Genomic DNA, 23312 nt, shown 5'->3' on the forward strand with positions numbered 1-23312 from the left:
AGGGTTGGAAGGGACCTCAAGGATCATGAATCTCTAACCCTCCTGCCACACGCAGGGCCACCAACCATTCCACCTAATGCTAGACCAGACTGCCCAGGGCCCCATCCAATCTGGCCTTGAACACCTCCAGGGACGGAGCATCCACAACCTCCCTGGGCAGCCTGTTCCAGTACCTCACCACTCTCTCCGTAAAGAATTTCCCCCTGACGTCCAACCTAAATCTCCCTTCCCTCAGCTTAAAACCATTTCCCCTTGTCCTGCTGTCACTCACCCTTTCAAAGAGTTGATTCCCCTCCTCTTTGTAGGCTCCCTTTAGGTACTGAAAGGCTGCAATGAGGTCACCCCGCAGCCTTCTTTTCTCCAGGCTGAACAGGCCCAGCTCTTTCAGCCTATCCTCGTAGGGGAGGTGCTCCAGTCCCCTGATCATCTTCGTGGCCCTCCTCTGGACCCTCTCCAACAGCTCCCTGTCTTTCTTGTACTGGGGGCTCCAGACCTGGACGCAGACAAACAGTGTTCTTATCTAATATGAACAGTATGAATTTCTTTAAATTGGATAGAATGGTTATTCCAGTTCCTCACTTGAGCCAGATGGGTACACCCGAGATTCTAAGGGAGCTGGCAGAGGTGACTGCCAGGCTGCTTTCTGCCATTTATCAGTGCTCTCCCATCTATAAGAAGGATTGTAAGAAGGATCCAGTGAACTACAGGCCTGACTTAGGTACTGGGGAAGCTTATGGATTGGATTATCTTGAGTGTGATCACACAGCATGGACAGCCTTACAGAGGGATCTAGACAGGCTGCATAGCTGGGCTGAGGCCAATGGGATGAAGTTCAAGACCAAATGCTGGGTCCTGCATCTTGACTACTACAACTCCTTGCAGTGTTACAGATTTGCAGTGGCTAAAAGCTGCGTGGAGGAAAAGGATCTGAGGATGTTAGTGTCCAGAGAAGGGCAACAAAGCTGTGAAGGGTCTAGAGCACAGGTCTCATGGGGAGTGGCTGAGACAACTGGGGTGGTTCAGTCTGGAAAAGAGGAGGCTCAGTGGAGACCTTATTGCTCTCTACAAGTGCCTGAAAAGAGGTGGTCGTGAGGTGGGGAGTTGGCCTCTTTTTCCAGGTAACAGAGATAGTATGAGAGGTAATGGCCTCAGGTTGTGCCAGGGGAGGTTCAGGTTGGATATTAGGAAGGATTTTTTTCTCAGCAAGAATGGTGAGGCACTGGAAAAGGCTATGTCCAGTGAGGTGGTGGAATTACTGTCCCTGGAAGTATTTCAGGAAGGGGTAGATGTAGCGCTGAGGGACATGGCTTAGTGGGCAATATTGGTGGTAGGTGGAGGGTTGTACTAGATGATCTTAGAGGTCTTTTCCAACCTTAATTATTCTATTATTCTAGTATGTGTTTCAAGAATTAATGATTAAAAAAAGAATAAAACAAAAAAGTCCACCCCACTATTTCAAAGTGAGTGTAAATCTGTGCTGAATTTTGTATGTTTTTTGCTTAATTGGGAGTAGTATTTTTATATGTGAAAATGAAATAATGCTAAATATGCTAGTGTGGCACTGACTATGAAGAAGTTCTAAAATAATGTACCATCAGTTATGAGTGGTAGTTTTCAAATTAAATCTGACTTTATCTGTCATCTGAACTTTCTTGAGTATGTATTATTCCACTGAATACCACCTTTACTAGTTAGGATACACTTCAAAACACCACAAAAAAATTATACATAAGAATTTTCAGTTTCACACTGGTTCAAAAAGTAAGTTGTCCTTCTGTGGATTCAGATCTATGAATAGAATATAGAATGTGCACTCGAAAGTACAGGTTGTGAAATATTTCATCATCTTAGTGACTATTCTGATTAAATGCTCAACTCAGTAATTACGAGTAGTATCAGCTCATTTTAAAGGAATTAATTTGTTTCTAATATCTCTAAGCTTTTTTTCATTCTGTTCAGCTACTTGGAAAGATATGTCTATGTCAGAACATTTGTTTCCTTCCTATACGTAACACTGTTGGCTGCATGTTTTCACCATGCACGTTTTAAAGCAGTTAAGAAACTTGTGCATGGGAGGCAGTGAGTAGGATTCATTTCAGATAAGTCATCAACAATGTTCTGTAGTGTAGTAATATCTTCCAGTGAGGCTAAAAATCAAAATAAAGCTGTGTAAAGCACTCAAGATTAAAAAAAATGTCTAAATCAAATCACAACTGCAGCGTAATTGCTGTTCTGTGATAGTTGTTTTCATGACTTTGTAAACAATCACATAGTTTATGAATAAATTAAAAATTGCTGTTGTGGAAACCATATATTTTAAAGACAGTGACTCAACATCTGCTGCTGCTGCTTTTGAAAGCCACAATGGTGGTGATGATTGAAGGAAGACGGATTTCAATACAAATTGGAAGGAGGTGGATTAAATGCCATATTTTTTTTTCCACAAGATAGTAAAAAAGTGTAGAAAGAGACTTTGCATTAAAAAAAATACTTTGTATTAAATAAATTCTACTGTAAAACAGAATAAGGTTTTTATTCCATATTAACTGTGATGCTTGAGAAATGCGAAGTTTACAGATCATGCAGTGGTGTAGAAGTTGGACTGTGCATTGCCAGTAGCACAAGTTGTTATTCATGTGCATTGACAGAGGCTGCTAAAAATGCTGTTGGGATCTTAATTTGAAGGTGACTTGTGACCCTATGACTTTTTTTTTTTTTTAAAGTACGTAGCCTCTAAAAGTAATGCCTCCTGTTTATGTGCATGAAAGCTACAACAGATAGGAAGAGTACAGTAACACTGCTTGATGGAGCAAATTTTCAGCTGCAAAACATTGTTTTTTAGCGTAGCTACCACTGTCAGGTACACATTTGTGCCAGCAATGAACAAGATCCTGCATGTCACACTCGAAAATATCTGCAGCAGTGGAGGTGACCCATTGTTGCAGTTTTCACTGCTGTAATGCACCACCCACTGTCTCACCGTGCTCACATCAAGTGTCCAGTCTCCGTAAACATTCAGCAAGTGTCAATGAATGTCAGTGGGTGCAATTTTTTCTGCATGGAGGAATTCAGTGCTGCATCTTTGCTTCATATGCATTTCCATGCTGGATACCATTTTGTGAGATGCCCCCTCTGCTGCCATCTGTTGCACAGCAACAAAATGTAATGGAATACTGGTAGGAAGGTTCAGCATCTTCCTGCCACAACACCAACATCTGCCTCTGACATTTTTGGCCAAAATAATAAAGCAGGAGGCATTACTTTTGGAGTACACTGTCTCCATATGGAGACATCAGTTCAGAGGCAGTGCCTTGGGTAGTTTGAAACCACCCGAATGTTGGGAAAATTGCATTGAGGGATTAAAATTAAATCTAGTCTGAAGCAAAATCCAAGGCTAAATCAAGTGTGAAGTAAGACACAAACCAAACTATTCTTCATCTTTATTCTCATAAATTGGCATCCTAAATTGAATTTTCTTGAAACACTTGCTATTAACAAGGACAAAAATCTTGTCTTCTGATGTATATAGTGATGTTCTTTATCTGATTTTTGTTATACGATCAGGTATTCAAAATCCTTTAAGGATTTGTGTGGAGGAAAATTGTGAAGTTATTTTCCATATATAAACTAGTTACAAATTCCATGTACTTTTTAAAAAATATAAATGCATCTTAAATAAAAAAACATGCAGGTGGTTATGCTTCACTTTTGCTAATTTATTCTTTTGGTGAGATGAGTGTGTTTGTAAATGCCATCACCCTTATTCAGTATACTTCAGTTCATTTTCTATCCAAATTTGCATGGGAAAGATTTTATATTAATGCTTTTCAATTCAAATGCTGGAGCATCCACTAAGGAAGCTGTAGTGCCAGTATTTCTAAGGACAACGTATGTGTTGTTGAAACTGATTGATTGTGTTAATCTAATCAAGCTGTCAAAGCAATCCTTCTTACAACATTCTTCTTCATAAACCCATTAAGTATTTGAACTAGTAAGCCTTTTTATGCCCTTTCCTCAGCAGAAAGTAAGCACGGATGAGTCAAAGTGAAAAGGATTTAGAAATGAGAATGGCAAGCTGATATGAGAAAGGAAAACCCATATCCTACGAGTTGCTCATCAACAATACTTAAAATACACTTTGTTAATGTATAGCTGATACTTTAAAAGACCTAATTTACAAATTTTTGTAGAATTTTTTTTTAATGCTGAATTTCTGTCAAGGAAATTTTCTCACATTTTTCTTTTTTGAGAATAGATGAATATTAGTGATTAATACAAAATCCACTTTATCTACCTTTTTGATTATCTTTCAGCCTGCAGACTAAGTCATGTTTTAAAACAGAGGTCCATTATAAATTTCTGATTTTTGTGTGAGGCATTTTTGTACTGACTACATCTGAGTTTTTCTTAATGAGCATTTAGTAAGAATTGCAGTAAATTTTCATATTTTGAAATATCTAAAAAATAATAACAGAACAGGAAATACTGAGGTAATTCTGTTTGAAGACTGTAACAGAACTATCTATGGGTTATCCAAAATTGTTTTTTTTTTTTTCCACTGTGAAGGAACTTAGCCTTTATTTAGGTAAACAATTATTCATCAGGAGGGAGCATTGGGGTAGGATTATAACAGGTTGTCCTTTTCATGAGAGTAAACTCTTATTCAGAAGAGATGGTTTATCTTACGTGTTAGGATTGCTCACAGAAGCAAGGGCTTCTGTTCCTCTGTATGTGTTTCACTGGTTACTTTTCCTGGTCTCAAGCAAACATTAGATTTGACCTTCAGCTTCCAATAATCTAGTTTTCATTATTTATGTCTTACGTAGTTCCGCATTCTCACAAGGTAGATCTTGGAAGCATTTTATTCTTCACAAAGCATTAATGCCAATCCTAAATAGATCTTTATAGCACATATATTTGGAAATATGTATTGTTTTAATTTCTAACATGGCAGAATTCTTCAAACTTCCTCAAAACACTGTGGAAAGGACTTTCATAGCGTTCAACCTTATAGTCTAATATTGCTCTTTTGGCAAAGAGTGGGAGAAGAAAATGCAGAGACTAGGAGAAATTTGTTCTCTTGTTTTTAAATAAAATGGTGTCATGGTTCAGCCTGGTTTCTGTGACGGGGGGGCAAAGGGACCCATCCATAGGTCCACACCCTGGGGCTGAGGGAAGGGAAAGGCAGGATGATAGATTTAGACAAGAAAAACAGCAAAAAGCTAAAGGAAAAATACTTAGTTTACTAAATGTAGTAGTGAAATGTGGGATAATACAGTACAATACAGGCTACAGGCTGCCCAGAGAGGTTGTGGATGCCCTGTCCCCGGAGGTGTTCAAGGCCAGATTGGATGGGGCCCTGGGCAGCCTGGTCTAGCATTAGGTGGGAAGGTTGGTGGCCCTTCGTGTGGCAGGGGGGTTGGAGATTCATGATCCTTGAGGTCCCTTCCAACCCTGGCAATTCTGTGATTCTGTAATACGATATGATTGGAACTGAAGCAAATAAATAAAATAAAATATGAAAGAGAGAGAGTTTCCAAAACCAAAGTCCTTACTCTAATGTTATAGGTAAATTGGCCAGGGAGCAAACAGGGCCACCTTGTGACTCCAAATCCATTTTATCTTTCCCTCCAAATGAGAAATGGAAAAATGAAGTCTTCTGGGATATTGAATTTGTTTCTCTTCTAGTCTGTTATTTTGTGAATAATTAAATATACATTATTAGGTTCTTTATCATATTGCCAAATGTAGGTCATTAACCGAAAATTATGGAGAGGTTGAATTATGCTACAGGTGCTTTTATTTAGTAAAATTTAGTAATTTAGCCTCCATAAAGGTAACTTATAAATTCCCCATTTTGATATTAAAATGTAATGGGAATTTTTTTTTTTTAAGAGTTATTTCAGTTTATATTTGTATGATTCAAGCTTTCCCTCCCTGTATTTTATCATTTTAGCCTTTTCCAGAATCATCAAATTGTTGCTCTAATTTTTTTGTCCTGGTTTTATTTCTAAAAACTCTGCTGGTATGAGTAGAAAAGTAGACCTCCTGGAGTTGAATCTTCATTACATATTTTACTTACTACTGCAGTATTATGTTTTTCACTTTTATCCTTTTTGTGCTTCACTGGTTACAGGAATGCAAATAAATAATGGTATATTCAGAAAACTCTTTGTATTTAGTTACTGTTTTGGAAGTATGAAGTTATTGAGTACAGTCTGGTATTGTGCATCCTGAAGAATTCTTGACTGAACCGCATGGTTAACTACAACTTTAGTCTCACACTGAGTGCTGAAATTGATGCCCAGAAGTTCATTAATGTTGTGTAAAAACAGCATGTCAACAGTGCTGAAAGGACTTTAGTTCAGCAAGCATGTGTCTTCCTGGAGTGTGCTTTTGGCAGAACCTAGTTGTTTGGGGTAATGTTATTTACTGAAACACTGTGAGCTGTGGGTGTTGTATTGTCTCAGACACTGAGAGGTCTCTGAGCCTCACTGGAAGTAGTCATTTCTGTTGTGGTTCATTTTCACCTGTGATGTGGTTCACGTTAACTGCCCTCATGTTCTAATAATTGTTTGTTAGTCTGCAATTCATATATTAGTTAATGTTCTAGTTACTCACTAAAAAAAATGAAAATAAAAATAAAAAGACCCCTTTTGTAACTTTTTTTGATGTCTTCCTTCTCTTCCTTGTCTGAGAGTTCTCTACATAAATTACTTAGAAAGGATATCAACAGATTCTATGTACTACTGTCTAGCACTAGGGAAGACACAATAATTTCGCTACGTACTTAGACTGGGGAAGGCCTTCAGGAGCCTCTGCTCCTGAGTTTTGATCTTTTCACAAGAATGATTGCAAAATACAGAAGAAAAAGACATTTAAAACATTCCTACTGGAAAATTTGCTGTTTATGTCACTGGATCACTGCATCTCCTGAAGGTAGTGTCATCAGCTGAGTGACTCCACAATGCTGAGATGTCAGTTCATGTTCTATAAACAGTGTTCAGAAGCCCGCTTCACTTGCCACATTAATCCTTTATCCCTAATAAGAGACACGTAGATTGCTTCTTTGGATAGGAGTTTGATGCTGGCAGATATTTTACAGCAGAGAGATTTCACTGTATTCCTGTTTGTTCTAAAACAGACTGCAGAATGTAGTGCTTATTGGTATCACCTTCTTCTGGTTAAATAGTAAGTGTTTAGCAGTATATAACACCATCTTTTCTCTTGGTACTTACTGGAAAAGCACAGAAATTTAAATACACTCACGTGCAAGGAAGATGTTTTTTATGAAAAATATTAATTGATGGGAAAAAATAGGATTATCTTAGTGAATATAAGCAAGCAAATAAACAGTTCATAGAATGAGTGGACTTGCAAGCTAGTATGAATTTAAAAGAGAATCGTAGAATGGTTTGGGTTGGAAGGGACCTTTAAGATCATGTAGTTGCAACCTCCTGCTATAGGCAGGGGCACCTCCCTCTGGACCAGGTTACTCAAAGCCCCGTCCCGCTGGCCTTGAGCATCTCCAGAATATCCAAAAAGAGAATGTTTTTAGGAGATGTTCAGATATTGTTTGCTGAACTTCATGATGTCTTTGTGGCATTCAGCCGCTTCTATATCTGATAGAGTTATGCAAGATTGTGGTGATTTCTCAGTGTCATTATGAAAGTAAATGATGGAAATTTAAAAGAAAGGAGTTATAGAAATAACTCCTTTAGAGGAAAAATACTGTTTTATAGCTGGTTAGAAAATGTTTTTGTCCTAACTAGCTATTGAAATGCAAATTTTCCTGAAATGTATTATGGTGCATTTATTACTGAAAATCACCAATATACTTGAGCTAGAAAGATGCACTTCTGTTCTTCCTGTTAAAGCACAGATTATTGTCATGGTTTATTGCTGATGATGAATCTTAAATTAAAAAATTAAAAGCAACCAAACCTTTGTCATAGTCATCACTTAAAAGCAATGTTAAATTATGAATGACAATTCAGTTTCCTGCCTGCACTGTCTGATAGCTTTGTAGATGCAGTAGTCTAGATTCTGGATGCATAAAAGAAGAGATTTCACACCAGGCTAAACCCTGTGATTCTGTTAAAGCAATGTGCACAGCACTAACAGTACGGAGAAGACAGACTGAGCTACAGATTCTGCTTAGAACACTGACATTCATTTTTTGACTGTATCTCTTGTTTTCTTCCCTTTATTGTAATGAGCAAGAGCAATTCTCTGCTTAGATTCTTGCATCAATAACATTAAAAGAGTTTAATGAGAAATATACATTAATAGATGAGAACTGGGTATTAATAGATGAGACATACTGTATTAAAATTCGGAATCTTTCTCACTAGCAGAATAATTATTCCGCCCATTCCTTTCTTCTGACGAATGGAATGCATCTGCTGTCGCTTACCTCTATTATTAATTGTATTGTTTATATTAACTTTAAATACTTTATTAACTTGCTACATGCTCTATTTAGTATATTATTGTGTAGGTATGTTTTTTAGCGTTTGCACAAGCATTTATTTATTTTTGTCGTGCTTGCATTCCTCTGCAAGAGTGAGAGCGTGTGAAAGAATGCGCTAGGCAGTGTCAGATGAAGCTCATTGCTATGCTAACTGCACGGCTGTACTCCTTTAGGAGGGCATTCAATCCTTTGCATTCGTTCCCTCACACTGATGTGATAACAGAATAAAGGAGCTTTACAGCTGATTGAAGTCAAGTAGTAGGGCCATTGTAAAGGCTCACAAGAAGATTACTGATGAATACTATTACTGCTGGAGGCTGGACTAGCAATTGTGTATGTCCAGGCTTTCTAACAGAGAATGAATAACAAAAGTATGTGCTAATAATTATGAATTAGCTATGCCCTGTTCTTTTAGAAGGAAAGTGGTGATGTGTGTCTGGCTCCAGCGTGCTAAGAACTGTATGATAAATGTTTACCAAGCTCTGTGAATGATTCAATTTATATTGAGTGGTAGAAGGAATTGTGTTTGTAGTATTTACTTAGGTTTGGATACCAGAATAAATAAAAATTGGGCATAATGTTCTGTCTCAGTCTGGAGTCAAGAGATGTTTTAATACTTCAGGAAGTAATGGAAATCACATTTTCCCCATTTTTAAACTGCAGAATCTTGCTTTTCTTAGACAGGAGACAGATTGAAGACTTTGAATTTATTCCAGTGTATCAAACATTCTTTGCTTATAAAATGAGCAGATGGCTGAGATAAAATCACAGGCTCTTCCATGGTTTAGTTTGGCTGAACTTTTTTGAAAGTAAAATACTTCAGTTTTCTGATCGTCTTTTCTTGCAGAGAGTATAAATGTCAAGTACCCAGCCTTACTGCCATTTTTTTTCTACTATCCTCCTAAGTGGTGATAGAAATAGAAGATACAAGAACTTTGTACTGATTCTGTTGTGAGCAAGAGGGTAGGTCTTACCTGCCTATACTATCCTAAAAAGGTTACTGGATACTCAGAAAGGGGACAAATTAAGAGAGAAGTAAAAGGAATTTGTGGGCAACTTTACCTCTATTCAATGTGTATTTCTGGGATAGGTCTCCTTTCAGGTTTGACTTTGCATTGACAAATAGTGTAATGCAGCTGGAGTGCATCTATGGAAAGAAACTCTTCAAGGCAAGCCACGATCATTTTGCATGTGTGTTGCACCGTAAAGAAAATATTAACATACAAGAATAATTGTGAGATGTATTTCAAAATAACGTTTGTGATCCAACCCGAGACCATGCAGTAACTGCGTCATTAATGTCTTTCTGAGTACTAGCTGGCTCATCAGAGGCTTCTTTTGCCTCCACAAGATTTATTTCATCAAACTCTTTGTTTCCTGAGCATCTTATTGGTCTTTCTGGCTCTGTCTGGCACCGTCCCAAAGTTCTTTCTCATAATTTTTCTTCTACTCTTCTCAGTCATCACTGGAACATTTCCTTCCTAGGTGTCATCAACTGTCTTAAGGGAAGCTCTAAAGAGATTTCCGTTTTTCTCCAGATGGATCCCCTTGACCTCCTGGTGTCTGTTTATTAGAGAAATATAACTCACGCAATCTGAAAATGTATCTTACCAAAACTCCAAGCTTTCATACCCATAAATTGGATCATCTTAAATATCCGTGTGATTACTGTACACTGCATTGTATAACTTCAGTATGTCTTCTGTTGTTGTTGATAGATGACAATAATTAGACTCTGTATGCTGTGATTTTTTTTATCCTTTATCTGTCTTTGAGAACAATGACAGTAATTTTGGAGATTGTTTTGATACCTTGGAAAGAAAAAGGTATTATGAAAAGTAATAAATGAAAATGATGCCTCCAACTTACATTTGCTCTGAATTTGTTTGTAATGGAACTTTTATGAAACACAATAAATAGTATTGAAAATGCAAGTTTCATGTAGTGAAATTATAATACCTAGAATAAGCTAAATAGATATAAAAAGCTATAAAGCAGGTTTTCTTGCATTCTGGGAAGAAAGACATAGTTAATTTCAGAGTGGAAACATATAATAGTAGATAGAAGCAGGAAATCACATGCATTCCCTGTATTTAAATACTGTCAGTGCAGTTGCTTTTTCTCTTTTGCAAAAAGAAAAATGGCCAGATGACCTTAACAGTCTACCATTTTCTTTTCTTTGCATAAATGGGGAGCAGATTACTTGAAACTCATTTATAAAATAATAAATAGGGTCAGCTCAATATAAACTGCATCTTCCAAATATCCTTTAATAGTTAGGTGAATTGTAGGTGAAAATATAGGTGAAAAAAATATTGTGTATGTTGTTATTGAATATCTTTTAACAAAATTAACAGTAGCACTTTCATGACAGAGGCCTTTAGTTCTAATAGTCTTCCTATTTGTTAATAAAGTTTTTTTCTTCCAACTAGATCTTTTCTTTGTAGTAACTTATCAAACCTGCAGAAAAGCAGCGTGTTAGAAGGAAAATAAATCAGTCTGTCCTTTCTGAAAGGTATAAACAACGTTGCTTAATGATACTACTTTAAAGTGTAGATTGCAGATAGAGAAAAGTTGTCTCTCAAGTATGTTTTAGCTTCAGTTTAATATTTCAGGACAAATTATCTTTAAATAGTTGATTATAGCTGTTTTGTTTTTAAAAGATCGAAAAGCATCTGCTTTATTAAAAAAACAAACATTTTCATAATTAAATACTTTTTGAAATTTCTATAAATATACACTTTGAAATTCATTTTTGTTACCACTTCTTGAAATTAATTATTTAAGCATAGACTAAGTGCCTGTATGATTGCAGTATATATATATTTTGAAATACCATTTTTCTTCATTTCTCTTTTACTATTTCATATATTTTTAATTATTACTTAAATTAATTCTTTTTGTCATGCTGTAGCCCTGTAGCGTTTTATGGAAACTGGAATCTGGTGCTTGAATCACTGTAGGCTCTCAGTGAGCAGTACGTGGTGACCTCTTAACTTATTTCCATAATAGCAGCACCTGTCATTTTTCATAAATGAGTATTAATTTGGTTTACAGTTTAAGACTCCGGGTTATAGTGGCTTTTTACAGCCTTCTAGGACTAGCCATGCTTTATTGAGATAACAGGAAAAAAAAAAAAAACGTTTGTAGAAATGTTCTTGATAGAATACTGCCTCAAAATTATGTGACCAAATACGGATTCTTGAAAGGTGTCCACGATCCATCTTGAGTAGCATGAAGCTTGCTTTGAAAATTGTGGAACTTCAGAATCATTTAGTTATTTAACATCAGTATTTCTGTCCCAGAACCTGTCCTTGCATTTGGACAAGTGGTTTCCTCATGGCTCTGGGAGTCTCTTCACTGTGTAAATCTTAACTAGAACTGCAGATGCACTGATTTCTTTCTTTCACAGCTCCTTTTGGAATGATTGGTTAGAACACATTTTTGATAATAGCAGTGGAATGAGCTACAAACTCTGTTAGTAAATGGTGAGTTTCATCTTTCCACAGGGCCGTTCCATGATAGCAGGAATTTTATAGTGGTAAGTTTTCAATACTAGCCTGGGTAATAACTTTTATGAAAAAAAAATTCTGAAATGATGTAAGGCGATGAGTACTGGCAATCATAGTAACTTTGGGGAGTTGGAAGTCAAGGAACAGTAAAATGTATAAAGTAACTGAGGATGACTGGGCTTTAAGCAACCTGGTCAAGTAGAAAGTGTCTCTGCCTGTAGTAGGAGGATTGGAAGTAGAGAATCTCTTCCACTGTTCTGTGAACTGCATAAAATACATTTTAGCTAGGAACTGAATGAAGCTGTATTTGCAGCTTAAATTATATGTGAGTTATTAAAGCACTTGTATACCTTAAACTGATGTTTGAACATACAGCTTGACATCCTGCTTTCCAACAGAAGTACATTCTAGTCACATTTTACAGTCTAAAAGTTCAAAGTAGTTTGTTGTTTTTTTTTTTTTTTTGCAACATAATAAACTGAAGTTCAGACTAGTCTTCACTGGTATAAACAAAATAATATAGGGAAAATCAGTTTAATTTGAAAAATATTAGGAAGCTGAAGAACAGGCACAGTTAGATTATATTTTGATATACATCTATTATTATTTTTGTTCATAGATCAGGTAGACAATATTCTGTTTGATTTCTCTTGTAATTTGCTAGAGACTGAATTGTTATTTTGCTAAATATTTGTTTCTGTCATTTTGTTGATAACATTCATCCTGAAGCCAGGCAATGTGGCTTTTTTTTTTCCTTGGTTGTCTCCTTACTGCTTGTTATAATTTATGAAAGAGATTCTAAGGAAATTAAATGGAAGTGCATTTTTTTTGTTCTTTTACTATATTTTTAAGCTGCTATTCTTTATAACTTCTGTAGACACTTTCATGATGGCATTAATAAAATCAGTTGTAAAATGTTTCTGAAAGTTCTGAGGCGTGTTTAGGAATCTAATGCAGTATATAGAGTTTGGGTTATTTCAGTAGGACTGGGATTTTAGGTTAGTTCAAATTTCTGCTAAAGGTTCTGTGTCCTGTACTCACAGAAATGTTGTGACTAGGAACTGTGTGAAGCTGTAATTGTGGCTTGAATGATGTCTGAGCTATTAAAACACATAATGACTTAAATGTCCTGCTTTCCAACAGAAGTACGTTCTAGGCAAGTTTCAGTCCACCTCACTAGGTTAGCCAGCCTGCTGCTGAAGATTGCCCTGCCTGTTCTAGGCAGGTGGATGCCATCCCTCTCTAACAGTTTATAATCTTCATGGAAAATCCCATTGTAATAAGACCCCAAACCCTCACACTGGCACTAGTCATGTAGTCAGGAGTTGATATGTGCTATATGTCTGTTTTTGGCTTTCCTCTTTACTTCCACTGGCAAACCTGAGGAGAAGACAATTTGGGCACCAGTGTTCTTCACTTGCACACTGGGGCTTTACAGTGTTCTTTGAATCTGACAGTGTTCCAGGTTCCAGTCTCAGTCATGCGCACATGAAGGAGCAATAGTGGACTGGAACTCTTTTGGCAGCATTCTGGATCTTGGCTCTTGAGAGGCAGCAAAACTAGAGTCTCCCTGTCAGACTGGCATCAATGATTAGTGTATGGTACAGCTGAACTGGAGAGAAGTATGTGTGTTCCCGTTCACTAATTGAACAAGACTCTTGTCGTTCCAGTCAGAACTTTTGATTTTCAGAGATGGGAGTTATAGCATCAGTGTTATCCTCTAGGGAACCTTGGTAAAACAAATTGCAACAGCTCTGCAGGCGTGCTGCCATTCTCACACAAGTCTTTTGTTTCACATTACAGTCTTCAATCAGTGGTACAAATGTGAAAACTGGTCATTAGTGCAGACTTGAACTTGACTCTTCTGCTGTTCAGAGTGTTTTAATTTTCAGCATTTTGAGAAGATTTGAATCTAAGAGCTTCCCTTAGTTCAATATCCTTAGAAAAATTTAAGTATTAAGGAAGCTATGGCATCCATTGAGCCATTTTAGCATCTTCAGAACAATAATGTTATTAAGAGAAAATATTTTTGTTGGAGCTAATAACTAATAATAACTAACTTGTTCTCAAGTCAGTTGCGGTTCCACATTCTGATCAGGATTCAGTGAAGCTACACCCTGTCATCACTGTTATTCTGTTTCTGTAAAAATCAGTTGATGGATGGAAGTAGAAATGGTCTGAAGAGGATTTTTTTTATTGTATCAGTTTGATGAGCCTTTTGTATGAAGTGTTTTGGTAAGAAGCAGCTAATCTTTTTCATTCAGATAAGATCAAGCTCCTGGCGATAGCTATTAAGTGTCTAATGAATTTAATTAAAATACATGCATTATTAACATTTCCATTCGTGATACTGAGCAGATACTTGGGATGAGTAATAGTGTTGGCTTCTCAGTTGCTTTTGACGTCTACTCTTTTTTTAAAGCTGCAGTTTTGCACAATCATACTATAGAGCTTTTATGCTAGAAGTAGCTGAAAAGCAGCTGACTGATGTTTTCAGGTGTTATACTTCTGTCTAATCTGTGACAGTTAAGATACTGCTGCATTCAGCAGCTGCCTACTTCAGGTTCTGTGGCATTATTGGTATGATAGTTTTAGTAGCAGCTAAATGAAACACAAAGCTCAGAGGCCACAGAATATTGTTAAGCAGTCATGTGGTCACGAAAAGCTGCAATTAGATCATTGTCATGAGATGGGATTGAACATTCAGGAAAATTGGCATGCATTCAGGTAGAGACTGATTCACATAGCATTGCTCTGCAAGAAAGCAGTATTTTCATGAGTAAGTGTTCACATTTTTGCAGGCCAGTAAAGAGAGGAAAATATTGATTCCAACTATTTCCTAGTTTCTAGAGAATTACTGGTGACTGGAAATAAAAGATTTTGTTGCTAGATTTGTGATGTGGTTTAATGGTAAGAGAAGGTTATTAAAAACAAAAGTGTGGTATCTTGACCATCCTCATAATGATTGAACTGAAAACTTTTGTTTTATTCCTGACTGTATGTCATAGGTAAGCTTGGAAAGCTCTATCAGAATAGAAAACTATTCTTTGTAGACAGCAATTGTGCCAATATCAATGCTGTTTTCTATTTGGAATCTAATTAGAAATCTTCCCAAAACATTTACGTGTTACTTTGACGTAATGTTACCTGGATTTTACAACTGGGTGTTTGAGGATTGCAGGGTTTCTGTTCAGTCAGAATAGGGTGCCCATGCCCGTGTCCACGTGGCTTCTGAATATCTCCAGGAGGAGATCTGCATCCTCTGTGTGCAGCCTTCTCAAGTGAGTTGTAATCATTCATTTTAGTGTTTGTTGCAGTCATTATACCAACTTCTGTCCAGAAGTTGAACATTAAAGCCTCCATATCTGGAACTGATGTGAGGCCTAACAACACTGAGAGGATATATTTGAAATACATTTTGATAGTGTGCCAGTAAGAATATTTTATTTTCTGAGAAGTTGAAATAAGCAACTGTTAGTTTTTAATACTGTTGTTTAGATGTTGTTTGTTTCAGTTTAGTCTTTTGGCCTAAATGAAGTATGCATTTGTTTGGTTACTCAAAAATTATTCAGTTGTAATGTAATGATCTTACACTTCTTACTTTGCTTTGAATAACTGAATAACTTTTATTAAAGCTAATAATATGATAACGCTATAGCCAATTAATCAAGCAATTAAACAATTATGCAGCTTTCAGTATCTTTGAAATTCTGGGGCTAAAAGCTCTAGTGGTTGTCTTGATCATGGATTACATATTTGAGCAAAATGTGATAACCAATGAATATCTGCAGAAAAGGATACCATTGTGCTCTTCTTAATGAACTAACAATTGAATACAAAAAAATCAGCAGCCCTATTGTTTAGAATAAAAGGCTACATGTAAATGAAGCCAATGCTGAAACTGTATTTAAGCAATGCTGACAGTTTCTCTATTGTATCCATTAATTAATTTCCCAGCATCAAGGTTCACTGGGAATGAATGGCAAAAATAATCAGAACTATACATGAGGTAAATAGTTTAGAAAGTGAAAAGGTGACATCAGGAATTAGTTCAGTAAATATTAGTCACACTGTTCATTTGTGCTCATTTACCTTTTAAAAGCAGAGTATGGATGTAGTGTGATCTGGTGTTGATTAACGTGATCTTCTGAAGTTCTTGTCACAGTGAAAAAGTTGTAAATGGTGCCTGTATCTCTGTGCTTTCAATTCAGTAGTCTGTCTAAAGCAGGTTAATATTTGTATGAAAATATTTTGCTTTAAAACAAAGTTCTTCAGCGTTAAATCAGTTGCATCATGTTTTTACTAATGACCTGAATTTAGTGTGTGCTTTGTTAAGGTAAAGCATATCTTTAAGGAGAATTCTGTGAATAAATCTGTTTTCATTTCAGTGCAATGCAGCTTTTATTTTTTTCTACCACATTTTCCAACTAATTGGCATTTAGTCACAACTTGAGAAAAAAATTAAATATTTCAAATTGAAGTAACGATTTCAGATGTAATGTATGTAGTCTTAATTAACAGAAAACTTCAAAACAAATTTATTTCCAGATGGAGTACTATGCCTGAATAATTGAAGCCCAACCTTAAGCTGAGCTTAAAATAAAAGAAGACTTAAGGTTCCAATATCCCAAACGTGCGTGTCATTGAAAACATTTTGTCTGGGAATTTTGATTCAAATCTGTCTTATAACCCACTACAAAAACCCAAAAAACTTGTTTTAGAAAAGTTTTTCTTAAACTCAGTGTGCTGGGGGGCTGCTAGTCTGTCAGTTTTGCTTTTACCCTTGTCTTACTGTACCTCATCCTTTTAGTGGCTCAGTCCCTACTTCCATAACTTCTCTCATCCAAGAAAGATTTTAAGTTACAGTGTGGGGCATCTGAGTCAATTAAGAATGCAAAATGAATTTCCTTGGAATAGCCAGAGGGTTACATTTTTCAGGCACGTGTACATTTTTGAAAAGACTGTGGCTAGTGTCATGTCCTCGCATCCTCTTCTAGTTTTTATGCTCTGACTACTCAGGACTTTTGCAGTGGAAAAAACCGAAGACCAAGAGTGCATAGGGAAGTGTATTCTTCAGCTTCAATTTCATGCAAGAAATAAGATACACCATTTGCTTATGTTTCTTTCTGCTAGAGGAAATGAAGGGTGTATTGATGCTCACTGTTAATTGCTGAGGGACTCTCTTCTTTAAGAGATTATGCTGTGCCGTGACTTGGTAAAATACTTAGATACCATATTAATGGCTCTAACCAAAGTACTCTGTTCTTTAATACATTAAATCTAGTAAATGAAAGAAAATATAGCTGTAAATAATCATCCACTGTCTAAAACCTAAACTGGGTAAATTATCTGCTTTTGTTGATGAGGCTTGTAATGTTATGCGGTTGTCATTTGTTAATGAACTGGCACCTGCCTAGAATAATCTGTTAGTTATTGCTGCTGAAGTTTCTGATCTTAAATAGTTGCACAGAAGAAAAACTTGCAGAAAACAATTTATTTTATCTTACCAGAGGAAACAAAATTATGTATACTGGCTAGGATTTTTATGTATCATCCCTCAGCATTATATTGTTAGTTGCTACTTAAAATTGTAAGGACTGATTATCCTGGTAGAATTTCCTGCTCATGTTGCTGTGTCTCTCTTCTTGCTATGTTCTGCCTATGCAACAGCTAGTATGGTTGCCTTCTGCTTTGTAGAAATTCAAAGCAGCAGATATAATAATATTTTTTCCAGTAAGTACAAAGCTTAAAGTACAACTAATGGTCATTCTTCACTGCGTCTGAGAAAGGGCTCACTGACATGACAAATTACATAAAAAAAAATCAACATGCTTTCTGGTAGTTTTATTGTGTATATTTCTTATGTGTATGTGTATGAAGGTTCTTTTCAAAGTAGCACTGGAAATACGTGTTTCAGATTATAATTGTTCTCCTTGTGTGGAGTTCAGCATTATCTTTGTAACAAAGGCATTCTTCAAGGAAAATGCCTTGTTTTCCCATCTTTTATTGAATACCCATGAGAAGAAAAGTAACTGTAGAAGAAAGACATGTTTTGGTACTGGTTGTGGAGGTTCCTCATTGACTAAGAATCCATTTGACATCCTACCATTCATGAGGAAATCTTTAAATCGATCACATTGAGCCACATGAGAAAAAGTGTTTTGGTGTATTTTTCTTCCCACACTTTATTTTTTGGAAAAGCTAGGACAAAAAGTCAAATACACACCTGAGGTTGGTTATTTTAAATTCTCTTTGAACTGAACATGTTAGCCAGTGAAGACAATTTAAACTTTGTTCTCAAAATACAAGCTACCATGGAAAGCTATATAAAAGATGCTTCTTAAAATAATAGTTCAATCAAATCAAGTAAATAGCGTTCAATAACATCCTTTTCATTTTATGTTGATTTTCTTACCATGAATTTTGCATGTGGTATACAACATTCTTTTGAGGCAAAATATCGATCCAAAAATAGTTCAGTGTACAGTGATCTGTATTCCTTGTGGCTGGGATTTAACAGCAGAAATTTATTGCATAAATTTTCTTCTGGGAGCTGTTGCCAAGTTGTTGTTAACCAGATTGGAGAGGCCAGCTACTAATTTTTATGAAAACTGGCTTATCATTCAGTTTTCAGCATAAATCTGCCAAAGGTAATATCCCATTGTAAGATACATTTTTGAACATTCCTAGCAGATACAGGAAATGGGAGCACAGTTCTTGCAAAGGACTTTTTAAAAGCAGTCGTTCTATAAGGGCCTTAGTAGAAGGAGTAAAGGTTAAGGTAACAATTTTTGCACCATATTTTTGCTGTACAGGATACTTCTGATTTGCTGTTAGGACCTGAAAATGCTGGTTTCCATTACATTTTGAAGTGTTGTTTAGATCAGATTGGTTTTAATGAAAATACAAAACAAATGCATACATTTTCAGATAAATTGATGGCTGTTTGAATTAGAAGCAGCTGCTTTTAGGTCGTACCATTAAGTAAAGTTGTGTTTTGTTTTGCATTTAAAACTTAAATGATTCAACTTTTTCTGCGTTTATTGTTGGATTAGATTCAGTTTAGACAAGCACTGTTGGTTGCTTGTTGCTTTTGGGACAATCTTGTTGGGGGTAGTCAGGTGAAACAAAAGCAATAATAGAAGACAATCCATAATGTGCTAACTGAATGCTAATAGATCTTTTTAATAGTTATTTTTATAACCCTCCTGTGCAATAAAAAGGATTGCCCCTGTATGGATATCATCTGAAAGCTAGGAAACAGATGGTATGAGTCAACAGGCAGGTTTCAAATTTAAGGAAAATTGCACGTTATCTACAGTTTTCGATGAGACTTTAGTAGTTTCTATTTAAGTGATGGAGAAAGGGATGGAGGAATGAAACCACAAAGTTTGCTGACAACACTGAGTTAATCAGAGTAATAAGAGTTGACAGCAAGGAGTTGCGGGACTTCATGTTCTTAAAGCCAGGCAGTAAATAGTAGGTGAAATTCCATGTGGACAAATATAAAGTGATTTTGTGCGTGTGTTTGGAAAAATCCTACCTTTATCTGTACAACTGCAGGCTCCCAGACAGTTTTCTACGCTCCAACACAAGAGGTAGATAACAGCTTGGAAGCAGATAAGAAGGAATAAAAATAAAAGCTAAAAATTATTAGGAAAGGAGAACAATATATCATCATTCAGCTGTATGTTTATGTTCTGTCTGCTTCTTGCTTCCTGTATACAGTTTGGTCCCTATTTCAGAAACAGAAAATTGCAAGGAACGGTGCTTAAGAGTCCTGACTAAAGGTAGTAAAACCCGTACATGAGAACTGTGGGGTGGAGGAAAAAAAACACTCTAATGTGCAGAAAAGGCAGGGAAGATGCTGGAGTTACAAAGTGAGAGCTTAATGAAATGAAGGTAGTGAATAGGAAGGAGTTGTTCATATTCTGATTGTGATAACTGAACAGCTTTGAATAGAATTAGCAGGTGTCTGTTTAAATACAGACACACTGTATAGCATATATTTGGAATTCTTTGCTGCAAAACAAAGCTCAAAGTTGCAAAAATCTTTGGACAAATAAGTTATGATAAATGTAGGTGGACCTCTTAACAGCGTTCTGGTGCTGTGATGCTTCTTGGACTGGAGTTCTGAGTCTCAGGTTTGGGGTAGATTGATTCTGTACCTAGGGAGCTGGAGCTCCCAAGTGATGGATCCCACCTTCTGTGATGATCCAACTTTTTCTCTTTTTCTCACTTAAATTTAAGGGAAATACTGGGTATTTGGGGGTAAAATGACTTCAGCCTCTTACATCTAAACTGTCTGCTCTTGCTTAAGTGGGAAGACCTGTGAGTTGCATAAAGTTACTTTATTCATCTGTAATCATAAAATGCTTTGAAGTCCTTAATTCTGAACCATTATGTGAGTGTTAAGTGTGGTATTTTATTACCTAACACAGACACAGTTTATAGCTTTAATCATTCCAAGTACTTCAAAAATAATCATGTATTATATTTACTCTCAGCAAATGTACCTGCCCTCCCTAAACACTGAAGCATCCAGCGTATGGGAGGCAGGTTAGACTAATCATTGACTAGACAATAATCAGTCCTGTCATGCAGCAAAATTTGCATTGTGACAGTGATTGTCTAAATGAGGAAGTTAGGGGAGTGCAGTATAAAGAACGCCTTTCATTTCAGCTGTAGCGGAGATCCAGCATTTGCAGAGCAATGAGATATTTGTGATGTTAACAACCAAAATGATTTTTATTGATAATGACAGATGGTGCTTAGATAATGTGCCCTGAATCGTCTGCAATATGTTCAAAATAAGTCTTCTGGAAGGTTGTACATCTGTCTTGAGATCTTTTGCTAAAATATTTAAATCAAGGTCATTGTTTACATTTGATTTTAAATAGCTTTTAGCTTGTACTCTGTATTTCTGTACATTTAGAGATCAAACTGTTCATAACTTCAAAAGCTACAAATAGAGAAGTATAATAGGTAGCAGGTGTTAGAAAAGGCAATTATGCATTAGCTGTTTTACTCAATTTCCAAAACTGTCTAAAACTATCCATTGGAAATACTTTGTAGCCTAGGCTTATCTCTGAAGCATGATGAGTTTTTAAACCTATAGGGACATATGCATTTTTTTCTCTAATAAATTGCATGTTTAAACCTATTTGGTTTCATTTAAAAGAGCTGAAGAAAATTGTATTGGGGGAAAAAAAGGCTGAAGAGAAAAATTTCTTGTATACTTTCAGATATTTTTCTGCAGTTTTTATAAAACGTTATTACATTTTTGAGTGTATCTGCTGTTAATTTTTAAGCCACTTATCTTGACTTTGTGGTTATGGAGGAATTCTTGTTGTGTGATAACAGACTAAATTCTTGGATCTAAAATCAGAATCTTAGGTTATTATCAGAAAAAAATAATTCTATGAGGATTTAATTTGACTACCTCTAGCAGTGGTTATGTGAGTTAGTGTAACAGCAAAATGAACAATTTTCACAACAGCTCCTGTAAACTAACTTTGAAAGTAGCATTTTAATTTCCATGTAGGTTTCTTTAATCCTTCTTCCTTCTTCCCTACACATTTCAAGAATTCATATAAGAAGAGTGGGGAGAAGAGTGGTTAAGTAACATATATGTTAATACCAGTGCAAATTCCTATTTCCTCTTTCTTGCTCATATCGTATCATTAAAGAAATGCGAATCTTTATTTCCTTCTGCTATGATAGCAAATAACCTAAAGCATAAACTATACTCATTAATAATTATTAGGTTAAATGAAATTTTCCTGTCTACAAACTGCTCAGTCTCCTGCTTCATCTTCAAGAATATTCTTCCTATTTTCTGTACTTCCCTGTATCTGTTCAGGGGTCTCAATCCACCTTTATTGGCCTCTATTCTTAAGCTGTCATTTTCCTCCTTTCCCTTTGGTTGCAAATGATGGCCGGTGCCATTCTCTTGGGAACAGTCGTTCATAGAAGGAGTCTGAAAGCAGGACAAACTTCATCAAGCAATGCCACCTTTTTCTCTCTTCTTTGTTACTGCTCTTGTTCCTAATATGCCTGAAAGCCTTTACCAATGATAGAATACCCTTCAGAGTAGAAAGTGCTGTTCATGTGTGGATGTGATGATGTTTTCTTGCACAGACTGTTAACTTGGTGTTAAGAGCTCTCTCTTTTCACTGGACTTCAGTACCCTGCTTGCTTTCCAAATTAGGGAAAGATTGTCATGTCTGAGACAATTCTGTGTATTCCAGAGAAACCCAGGAGCTTCTCACGTATGGATAAATGATATTACTTTAAAGGACTTTTTTAAAATTCATGTTACAAGTGAGAAATTGCTTGTTATACAGTGCTGAGAAAATGTAGAACATAGTTATTGTTTCTAGACTTGATTTTAAATGTTTTAAAATACTTTTTCATCCTTTCAAAGGAGGTTTTATAAAACATTGTTGTTTATGCTTTGGTTATAAAAGATTGTTGTCAAAGACTGAATTTAAAAATATACAGCATGTTCTCTGAATTTACAGAATAAAGTAGGAAGAGGGTTGTTTTCTTTGAATTGGCTTTCTGCATTTTTAGAGTTATTTTTAATAATTTAAATATTGCCACAGTAATATCTGATATGGTAAGTGGTAGCACCTCTTCTCTTGCAACTATGTTTTTTTGAGATACGTTACACTTTAACATATAGTAGACCTCCATCCCAGTGGAAATGTTGGCACTAAAATAAAAGATGTGGATTTTTCAGGAGGATCATTGTAAGTACATGATTCTGTAAAATGATAGCTTTAATATTGTAAATTGGACATCTCTTTGATAAAGACAAACTCTGGAGAGTTCTAGTCAAAATTACCATATGCTTTGTCTGTTCTGGGATTTTACATTGTGCTAACTTACTGTGTTATTCAAGTATAATTTTCCTAGAATAGGAGAAGTTATCAAAGGATATTATAATCAAAATCTTCCTTTTCTGGTTCCAACAATAACTAACTGCAGTTTAAAATTTAAAACTTCCCTGAAAATAATTGACATTATCTCTTTTCATGAGTCTTAACAATTTGGTCAGCATGATCCATAGTTTCAGTAGCTGCTCACATGGTGTTTGTACCAACCCTGCAGTGCATTAGAGTAACAGCACTTCTGTCAGCCAAGAGTGACAGGAGAAGAAGGAGGATGTTTTTCCTTCTCCTCTGGTGCTGCAGTAAGATTACTTTATCACTCTGTTACAAATGCTATGTAGAATATTTTAAATATTTCTCAGTTTAATAGAAATTAAATATATATATTGTTTTATCAAATTTTATATAATAAGTTGTTTCTTCTAATTCAAG

At 35.9% G+C, this 23312-nt stretch overlaps 1 protein-coding gene across 1 annotated transcript in view; it reads left to right on the forward strand.

Moving 5' to 3' along the window:
- Positions 1-23312, forward strand: part of TBC1D22A (TBC1 domain family member 22A) — a 153846-nt gene that overhangs the window by 92174 nt on the left and 38360 nt on the right. The gene's annotated exons all lie outside the window — the stretch shown is intronic.

The sequence above is a fragment of the Phasianus colchicus genome, chromosome 1, assembly GCF_987193195.1.
Source record: "Phasianus colchicus chromosome 1, bPhaCol1.hap1.1, whole genome shotgun sequence".
In the NCBI taxonomy this organism is placed as follows: domain Eukaryota; kingdom Metazoa; phylum Chordata; class Aves; order Galliformes; family Phasianidae; genus Phasianus; species Phasianus colchicus.